Source organism: Homalodisca vitripennis, unplaced genomic scaffold, assembly GCF_021130785.1.
Source record: "Homalodisca vitripennis isolate AUS2020 unplaced genomic scaffold, UT_GWSS_2.1 ScUCBcl_6580;HRSCAF=13862, whole genome shotgun sequence".
NCBI lineage: Eukaryota > Metazoa > Arthropoda > Insecta > Hemiptera > Cicadellidae > Homalodisca > Homalodisca vitripennis.
In genome coordinates, this window is record NW_025782686.1 from 20,071 (window position 1) to 30,932 (window position 10,862).

General features: G+C 41.1%; 1 pseudogene; it reads right to left on the reverse strand.

The window, feature by feature from the left end:
* Positions 1–864: 864 nt before the first annotated feature.
* On the reverse strand, positions 865–8,266 carry LOC124373865 (annotated as a pseudogene).
* Positions 8,267–10,862: the final 2,596 nt, after the last annotated feature.

Consider the following 10,862-nt stretch of genomic DNA (forward strand, 5'->3'; position numbering starts at 1 on the left):
CCCCTTTCCCCTCGCATCTCTCAGACCTCCGATCAGCCCAGCCTTCTAAAGTCCTCTCCTTGGGCATGGTGAATACATTGAGCGTGTTACCTTCCCCGTTCCCCTCGCATCTCTCAGATCTCCGATCAGCCCAGCCTTCTAACGTCCTCTCCTTGGGCATGGTGAATACATTGAGCGTGTTACCTCCCCGTTCCCCTCGCATCTCTCAGATCTCCGATCAGCCCAGCCTTCTAACGTCCTCTCCTTGGGCATGGTGAATACATTGAGCGTGTTACCTCCCCGTTCCCCTCGCATCTCTCAGATCTCCGATCAGCCCAGCCTTCTAAACTCCTCTCCTTGGGCATGGTGAATACATTGAGCGTGTTACCTCTCCGTTCCCCTCGCATCTCTCAGATCTCCGATCAGCCCAGCCTTCTAAACGTCCTCTCCTTGGGCATGGTGAATACATTGAGCGTGTTACCTCCCCGTTCCCCTCGCATCTCTCAGATCTCCGATCAGCCCAGCCTTCTAACGTCCTCTCCTTGGGCATGGTGAATACATTGAGCGTGTTACCTCCCCGTTCCCCTCGCATCTCTCAGATCTCCGATCAGCCCAGCCTTCTAAAGTCCTCTCCTTGGGCATGGTGAATACATTGAGCGTGTTACCTCCCCGTTCCCCTCGCATCTCTCAGATCTCCGATCAGCCCAGCCTTCTAACGTCCTCTCCTTGGGCATGGTGAATACATTGAGCGTGTTACCTCCCCGTTCCCCTCGCATCTCTCAGATCTCCGATCAGCCCAGCCTTCTAACGTCCTCTCCTTGGGCATTGTGAATACATTGAGCGTGTTACCTTCCCCGTTTCCCCTCGCATCTCTCAGATCTCCGATCAGCCCAGCCTTCTAAAGTCCTCTCCTTGGGCATGGTGAATACATTGAGCGTGTTGCCTCCCCGTTCCCCTCGCATCTCTCAGATCTCCGATCAGCCCCAGCCTTCTAAACGTCCTCTCCTTGGGCATGGTGAATACATTGAGCGTGTTTACCTCCCCGTTCCCCTTGCATCTCTCAGATCTGTGTGACGGCAAGGGAAACCCCAACCCAGTCGGGACCGAATGAGAAGTACGATGCTGTGCTCTCCCATCTAAGCTAACACTCGCAGCATACCACTGTCGAGCAGGCACTGGACCGTCTTGTAAGCAGCGGTCACCGCATCTGTGTGACGGCACGGGAAACGTCTATCTCAGTGAAGAAGAGAATCTGTCCGTCGCCGGATGGAATTCCTCGTATTTCGTGACCGGGTGGGTCGGAAACAGGGCATCCACTGCAGAGAAGAACTCGATAACCCATTCTCCAAGGGTTCTTGTTCTCTCTTAAACTCCTAACGATTGCTAACTTCACAGGCGAGCTTACTCTACGGTACATTTTCACTGTTCGTTCACCTGATTTCTTGGCACGAGACTGAAGGTGATCAGACGCAGTATAATCCACCAACCCAGGCCATACTTTGGTAGAGCTTTTTCCACCCAGAGACGGTAAAGGCTTATCCCAGCGATCGGAACTTGGGATAACTATGACAACTTAAGTTCCCTATTCAATTCCCCTTTGTATAAAAGTCGTCGGCTACATTCGAGTTTCCACCGAGACGGCGAAAAAGTTACACATATAATTCAGATAATAGCAGCAGAATAGATTGACTCCTCGCTACTCACGGCAGGAACCGTCTGTGCTCAGCATCCAGGACGCTGCGGTACCAAGGGTATCACAGAACCAGCTCAATCCATCCTGCCACGGTGCTGTTCTCGTTTATCATAATAATGTCGATATCATGTAACTCTACTTTTGATTAATATTTTCTAAGTACCGTCTTTTGTTTTTGACTAGGCTTTGCCCAGAGTCTGGCGGAAAACAGAATAGGCCCTCGTGTGACGGAGGTTTTTCAGTTTTTATTGCTAGTCCCCTCTCAGAAGGAGCCAGTAACTCAAGGATCGCAGCACTAACAGCTATAACGCCTCCTTTCCACTACCGTCGTTATACGAGTTTTGTAGAAGTGGTCCTAATATTCCTTTCCTGAACTTCTGGTGTGATCCACATCCCACCACCGCCTTATACGAGTTTTTGCATGATCGGTCTTATATTCCTCTCCTGTACTCCTGGTGTGATCCCCTTCCCAACACCGTCTTATACGAGTTTTGTAGGAGTGGCCTTAATACTCCTCTCCTGTACTACTGGTGTGATTCCCTTCCCACCATCGTCTTATACGATTTTTGTAAAAGCGGTCCTAATATTCCTCTCCTGTACTCCTGCTGTGATCACCCACCCGCCCCTCATCTTCCGATCTTCCTACAGGGATTTGCCTAGTCCTCAGAACGGCTATGTGCAGGATAGGGTGGAGTAGACAGGACGCATTATGTTTTAATGAGATAGCTACAGTAGAGTTGTATATGACTAGTGATGTACATATAGCTACAGTAGAGTTTGTATGACTAGTGATGTACATATAGCTACAGTAGAGTTGTATGACTAGTGATGTACATATAGCTACAGTAGAGTTGCATGACTTGTGATGTACATATAGCTACAGTAGAGTTGCATGACTAGTGATGTACATATAGCTACAGTAGAGTTGCATGACTAGTGATGTACATATAGCTACAGTAGAGTTGTATGACTAGTGATGTACATATAGCTACAGTAGAGTTGTATGACTAGTGATGTACATATAGCTACAGTAGAGTTGTATGACTAGTGATGTACATATAGCTACAGTAGAGTTGTATGACTAGTGATGTACATATAGCTACAGTAGAGTTGTATGACTAGTGATGTAACATATAGCTACAGTAGAGTTGTATGACTAGTGATGTACATATAGCTACAGTAGAGTTGTATGACTAGTGAATGTACATATAGCTACAGTAGAGTTGTATGACTAGTGATGTACATATAGCTACAGTAGAGTTGTATGACTAGTGATGTACATATAGCTACAGTAGAGTTGTATGACTAGTGATGTACATATAGCTACAGTAGAGTTGTATGACTAGTGATGTACATATAGCTACAGTAGAGTTGTATGACTAGTGATGTACATATAGCTACAGTAGAGTTGTATGACTAGTGATGTACATATAGCTACAGTAGAGTTGTATGACTAGTGATCTACATATAGCTACAGTATAGTTGTATGACTAGTGATCTACATATAGCTACAGTAGAGTTGTATGACTAGTGATCTACATAAACGACCATTCAGTGGCTACAACCTTAAATAACTGGTGGCAGCACCGGTTTTATAATAATTCGGTAGTTTCCTCCTTACGTACTCCAAATAACTATGATATAAAACTGACCAGTTCCTCTCTTCCTCGTATTTCGTATTCTCTATCATCCTCCTCCTAGTGTATCAGGCAACTTGTTAGTTTTATTCCCAATAGCACATTGTAATGATTGTAAACGATGAGTGGACTACAATGTCCCACATAAGGTTTACAAGTAAGGAGATGCGATAATACAAACTAGTGTCACGTAGCTTCGACACAAACAAAAACCACTTAAACGTCATTTTCCGAAATAGTGAAAGTTGTTAAGTATCAAAGTCGCACCTGCAGAATATCTTGGGCTCCCACAGCAATATTGCCACGCGCCCACGTTCCCACATTCCGAGTTTCACAATATTATTTAGTTAACAAACAATAATGTTACCAGCTAAAACCCATTTACACATAATTATTTGTATATGTTCATTTAATTATATTTCAATTTTGTTTTGTTTAATTTATTTGTTAATTGGTAAAGACACAGTAGTACTAATTAAACAAGTCACAAAATGTACAACTCGTAATTTTCGATGCTTAATAACTGCAACAAATAGCAATATTTACTAGTACATTTATTAAACATCTACGTTTACCACCATAATCAATAGCTTATCTACAAACTTCGTATAAATTTACAAGGTAAGGGTCAACAGTAAGTTTGAGAACTTTCATTTAAATAACAAAATTTAAATAGAAAGATTGATCTATCAACAATAAACAGCTTCAATAACCTGTGTTTGCGAGTTCTACGAGTGTTTTTAATTTTTGGTCTATATAACCAACATGTCTTATAGTGTCTTTTCTGATGTAGCCTAATCAAAAGAAACCTATATCCCTGAATAAGTAAGGATATTATAGGATATAGTAAGGATCACAGTTCAAACAATGTAATGTTAAAATCACCTGATCAAAAATAATTTAAGTTATAAAGCTTAACAATAAACACAATAAACTGCTTTATTTAACACAAATTACATAATACAGTTTATTATTGTTGATTAATAAGAATGCTTTTGTCTGTCATTGTTCATAAAAGCGTTCATTGTTGATAAATGTACAATTTCTCTATTAATTTTTAATTTATTGGACAAAAAGTTACTTGGCAATAGATATTAATGTAGTTCATGTAGTTTAAATGAAGGAAGTCGTATCTGAGCGCAGGTGGCAATAGATACTCCGGAGCTGCCGTTTATTCGATTTTTGTGTTGTAAGCTACTCGCTGAGAGCCTCAATGTCGACCGTGCTTTGTCACAGTAAATCTATGTGTATGTTATTTTATATATATTTGGCCATTAGATCGTGATAGAATCCACTTAAAATGCAATTCTTGCAATATTTTAGTAAAATTTCAGATTTTTAAGAAGTTCAAAGTTAAAATATTTTAAAATAGCCAATATTTTGAAAGTATTGAAGATAACATCATAATATATTTTGTGCAGCTGGCCTTGCCACCATAAACATGTGACCACGACTTTGTAGGATTTAATTTATTAGGTTTTTAAGATATAAAATGTTTAATAAAAAGAACACACACACCGACAGAGGGGAAATTAAACAATGTAGATCCATAATAATCCGTGTATAAATGTGCTGTCTTGACCTAAGCAATAATGACTTTGAAAATGTAGTATTATAATATATTGCCACATGTTTTAATATGGTTTGCTACAGCGTTTAAATGTTTTGTTAATAATAGTTGAACTAACTGATATATGGATATAATTGAAGGCAATCAACTTCACGAGCATTGCACCAACTCCTTTACAAACTAAAAACCCGATGAAGATAGCAGATACTGATTCTTGTAGACGTACGATAATATTGTAATTGTTTGTCCAGTGTATTTAAATTATAATATTTAAACTGGTCCGTCCTTAAAAATCATCGATCCTTAGCATTCGGAAAATTACAATTTCACAGTATATAATTTTTGTTAGTTTGATTAGTCTTCGCAAAATTAAAAACAAATAAATAATTGTTTTAAAGTTGTTAATAAGTTGATACAATCTCTGATCATGTATATTTATTACACATGCCGGATTTAAGCAATATCAGTTCCTCTGCGTTGTTTGTACCATGGTTTCAAATTAATTTTACTTATAATTAAGTTATTTTTTAATGCCTAGAGCCTAGTTTTTTAACGGAAGTATATTCAATGCGTAGTATTTTTACAACAGGTAATAAATTACTTTATTTTATATTAAAGTCAAACCTTAGCAACGCAATAAATATATCCATTAACAAATCGCAATATAGTTCGATTTGTATTGTTTTTTTTATTCAGTGGGGGGGTGCTTATTCTTCTCATCAACAAGTTATAAACGCTGATTTAGCACCCCCAGATTTAAGGGAGTGCTAAATAAGCACATGGACACAGTCACTGCGCTGAGTTAGCACCCTTTTACATGACGCCAAAATAACGTCAGTAGCGAGGAGGCGTTATGTCCAGGGGGCGTTATGTCCAGGGGGTGTTATGTCCAGGGGGCGTTATGTTCAGGGGGTATTATGTCCAGGGGGCGTTATGTCCAGGGGGCGTTATGTCCAGGGGGCGTTATGTCCAGGGGTGTTATGTCCCGGAAGTGTTATGTCCAGGGAGTGTTATGTCCAAGGGGGCATTATGTCCAGGGGGCGTTATGTTCAGGGGGTATTTTGTCCAGGGGGCGTTATGTTCAGGGGGCGTTATGTCCCGGGGGCGTCATGTCCCGGAAGTGTTATGTCCAGGGAGTGTTATGTCCAGGGGGTGTTATGTCCAGGGGGCGTTATGTCCAGGGGGCGTTATGTCCAGGGGGCGTTATGTCCAGGGGGGCGTTATGTCCAGGGGGCGTTATGTCCCGGGGGGCGTTTTATGGGCGTTATGTCTCGGGGGCGTCATATCCCGGAAGTGTTATGTCCAGGGAGTGTTATGTCCAGGGGGCGTTATGTCCAGGGGGCGTTATGTCCAGGGGGCGTTATGTCCCGGAAGTGTTATGTCCAGGGGGTGTTATGTCCAGGGGGCGTTATGTCCAGGGGGCGTTATGTCCAGGGGGCGTTATGTCCAGGGGCGTTATGTCCAGGGGGCGTTATGTCCAGGGGGCGTTATGTCCAGGGGGCGTTATGTCCACCTGATTTACGAAATATCGTTGTTTTAACTGAAATAGGCCCACGGTACAACTTTCTTCTGAACTAGCCATCATATGGTCTGACATTTTTTCAGGGCTTGATTATTAAGGTATCTACACTATGTATTCGCATTTTTGTTACTAAAGTTTAAAGAATCCAATCAAAAAGTTTAATTATTGAGTAATTTAAAAATAATTATAAACTTATAAGTTTTAATATTTTTAATTCATACATTTTATCTGTCTTATAACGTACAATATGTGTTGGAAATTGCAAGACAATCGATTAAGTTATTGGTGTCTAAATAAGTAGTAAATTCCACCTTTGAATAGCATTTATCCCCCCCCCCTTTACATTTATCGTGTTCTGTTTGATGGGCTTATTGAACATTTAACCGTATTATCAACTGTAAAAGTGATTTTTCGTGCAACTGTAAAATATTACTTAACGAGATTTAAGTGTTTAAACGAATCTGGGGCTTGTCGTGAACAGAATATTGCTAAGACTTCGGAAAGAAAACTATGAGCTAAGAAAGGATTATGTATACTACGAAGAATCCCTTACGTTATTGGCAGCAGATAAAACATTGATTGGACTGTCAGTTGCGCAACTGCTACGCGCCGGAATCTTAGTTTTATCTTCCGCAAAAAGTAAGTTAGTAGTTCACTAAGAAGTATTCTACCCGACAATCAACAATTACGTTTTCATGTTATTTTTTTACTGCACTAGATAGACCCACATTGTCTAGAAGTCCAAACCCTGCGTAAATTATACCCTCGAAACCATCAGTAAAAGGACCTTTCAATATGAATACGTTGCTGATAGATTATTTAGCAGTTGCAATTAACAATGTTACATTTGTGAACATCTATAAAATTTGTCAACTGCCGGACGGTCATTATAGTAAGTATTTTAGATCAAATAATAATGATCTTTACAAAACCCGTGTAAAAAACCAAATATTTTGTATAAGAATTTATTGAATGCATGTTTTTAAGATTATTCATAAACATGATTTCCATCCCATGTCTAACCTGAATATTTTACACTTTACAATATTGTCAAAATATCATAATATAATCAAACATTAATAAAATCAGTATTTGAAAAAGATTAACTTATAGTCGTCTGATGCTGTAACTTATAAGAGGGTGTCAGTTAGTAGTGTTCACAGCTAAATTTAGATATTTCGATAAGAAAATATTGGAACTATGAAAACATATTATTTTAATTTAATTAATAATATAATTTTTATAAATATCTTTTCGGTTCATAAATATGTTTAAAAATCTATTTCTGTAAATTAAGTATTTTTAACGGGACGTGGCGATCTACACAAAAGTTCCTTTTGCATTTTTAATCATTACCACGACGCATTGATATCGATAAGTTTATTGTTTTAATGTCTACACAATAATAAGTTATACAACTATTGTTATTGTTGTACGTACAATATCTACTCTGATATCATAGAGAAATACTGTGTACGTCAGAATACACCTGTTACTCGCTCACCTGGAAGAACAGGCAGAAGCAGACCCACTGGTAATACCCGTAGCATTTCTTGTCCTCGACTTGCCACGGGTGTTGTCGACGCCGGGGTACGGCACCACTACCCCTACCTTCTTCCTGAACGCCGTCTTGATGGTATAAGTCGAGTGTATCCAACAGTAGGTATTGAGCACGTCCTCAGGGATGTCCTTGGTGTGGACACAGTCTATTGGGGTTGCCGACGTACTGGCGCGTGGTCACGATCAGACTGAAGGCGATCAGGATCATGACGGTGATGCTGTAGTGTAACCGGAACACCGGCGAGGTCGATGTGTATGTGACTGACCTTGATCAAGTTCTTCAACCCCCGAAACACGTCCAGCATAGCTTCCTGTAGAGATTCACTTGAACTTGACCCTACCGATCCTCTCACAGCGTTTCATCACAGAGGTCCGGACGCGATACACCGGTCGCGACGTGACATGTTCACCGTTACACTACTGGAGTTCTACTGAACGGGCACGAGCGTGTGGCCTGCCCATGAAGCCCCGTCGTGCTCACACTCCACTGGCTCGGCGGCGACCTGAAGACGTTCGGGCCGGGACAACTCCTTATCATCGCCTAATCCGGTTAGTCGGAGGGAAAATCAATGCGGGACCCTCATAACAGCACTATTAAAACTGACACTATTACACGATACACTGCGGTTATCGTGAATCGACTGTCCGCGACACGTTCCGTTTCTCATTGTCCACGGTTTACAGCACTCCTCGCGCGGGTACCGACACTGGCGTGGCACTGCAACTATCTAAACATAGGAACGCCGACTGCCTGGTCCGATAAACTTTGTTACCACGTGTCTAAATATACTCTCGCCCACCTCTGTTGCGCTGCCAGCTCGGCGGCTCTGCGGCAGTATTGTGTCTGCTGCTGCGCGCCGAGGCTTACTTCTGACTGTGTCTAGCGAGAACACAAATTACCTCAATATTAATATAATACGATATAAATCCAATAATGTTTTTATCAAAAAGTTATTCTTGCGGTCTTGTAACCCTCAAAAAACCAATCATTTATAAATATAAATAAATTCAACACCTACTCAAAGGGAATTCAATTTTGCAAACGGTACGGCCCCATAGTGAGATTCAATGAACACAGGTTTCCCAGGAGCTGTGTGCGGTTATTGATGATTTCAAATTTGACATTCTTGGTCTCTCGGAGACGTGGTTGACTCCAGATGTTTTCCTCAGATTGTTTTATTGTTAGATGGCTTACTCTTTATGGCGCAAGGACAGACAGGGCGCTGAGGGTCTCCCGGGAGCCGCTGGTGGAGGAGTGGCACTCCTGGTTGCAAATCATCTGCAAATGACGCAGGTCTTTTTGAACAATGTTGATAGTCGCTTAGAATATATCTGTGGCAAGTTTAGTTTGAGAAACAAGAAGCTGTGTGTGTGCGTGGTATATAAACCACCCCTGTGTTATATATTCCACCCTGAGTTATATTTTGTATTCTTTGTTTATTGATCAGATGTTGGATGTTGATGATGTTGTTTTGTTGGGTGACATTAATGTAAATCTTATGGATAACTGGTAAGGCCGATTGTAGATTCCTGAAAAACCTGTATGAATCGTTAGGGTTGGTACAACTCATAACAGAGCCCACTCGTGTCACCGAGAGCTCTTCGACATTGATCGACCATATTGTAAGTGAATAAAAGGTCTAGACATAGTCAAAGTTGGTTTAGTGGATACGTCCCAAAATTCTTGATTCAAGACGTAAACAAATTACGGACCACCACCTGGTATATTGTGATCTCAGGTATGGCAACTATAGGCCAAAGGAGAAATTTATAACTTATCGAAATTTTTCTAATTTCGATGTGTCTCTTTATGTTTCTTTATTGTCACGTATTGATTGGGGAAGATATTGAGACAAAGACCTCGGTCGAGGAAGTTAGTCAATTGTTAACTACCTACATTGTCCAACTGCTTGACACCTGCGTACCGTTAACAAGAAAGCGAGTCACCAAGAAGAAAGCCCCCATGGCGGAGTGAACGAGATAAGAGAGCTCACAAAAGAAAAAAATTATTTTCAATACACAGACTGCATGATGGTGATGTTTCGGCTGCTAGAACGTTGTACTGTAAGGCACGAAATAGATTGAACTGCGCCATCAGAAGAGCAAAACGAAATTACTTTCACGACAAGCTGAATTGTAAGGACTCTAAATCATTCTGGGGTGTTTTACGGTCCGGTGGAGTGCTGGAAAATGACCGTAATAGTGACGATATAAGATTCTCAGCTGATGACCTCAACAGGTACTTTGCAGGCATGGGTGGTGGAAGCAGGATTAGCCCCGAGAAACTGAATTTCTACAGAAACAATGTTTGTGAGGATCTGGCGCATGGTTTCAGTTTTGTGCCAGTTACTGAGGGTGAGATCAAATGCATAATTAATAACATTACGTCCAGTGGCTGTGGGGACTGATGGAATATCTATCAGGCTAGTGAAAGCCATGAGCCATATTGCTTGGGAGCTATTACGCATTTGGTTAACCTGTCCCTTGCTTCTGGGTGTTTTCCATCATGCTGGAAGCAAAGTCTTGTCACGCCCATACCCAAAATAAAGAATCCAAGTGTGATTTCCCAATTTAGGGCCGATATCGATCCTTCCGGCCATGTCCAAAAATCCCTTGAGAAGGTGGTGGTGAATCAATTGACAGCTTTCATTGAGGCTGAAAAATATTCTTCCTGTACATCAGTCTGGTTTTAGGAAGTCTTTCAGCACTACCTCCGCCTTGATAAACATTATGGATGAGCTGCATGTAGCGAAAAGATAAAGGTTTTGGAAGTATTTTGGCGACGCTTGATTTCTCTGAAGGCGTTCGACTCAGTGAATTATGAACTGTTTTTCTTGCCAAATTAAATTTCTATAGGTTTGATGAAATCGCTATAAAATGGTTTGGCTCAAATTTGAGCGG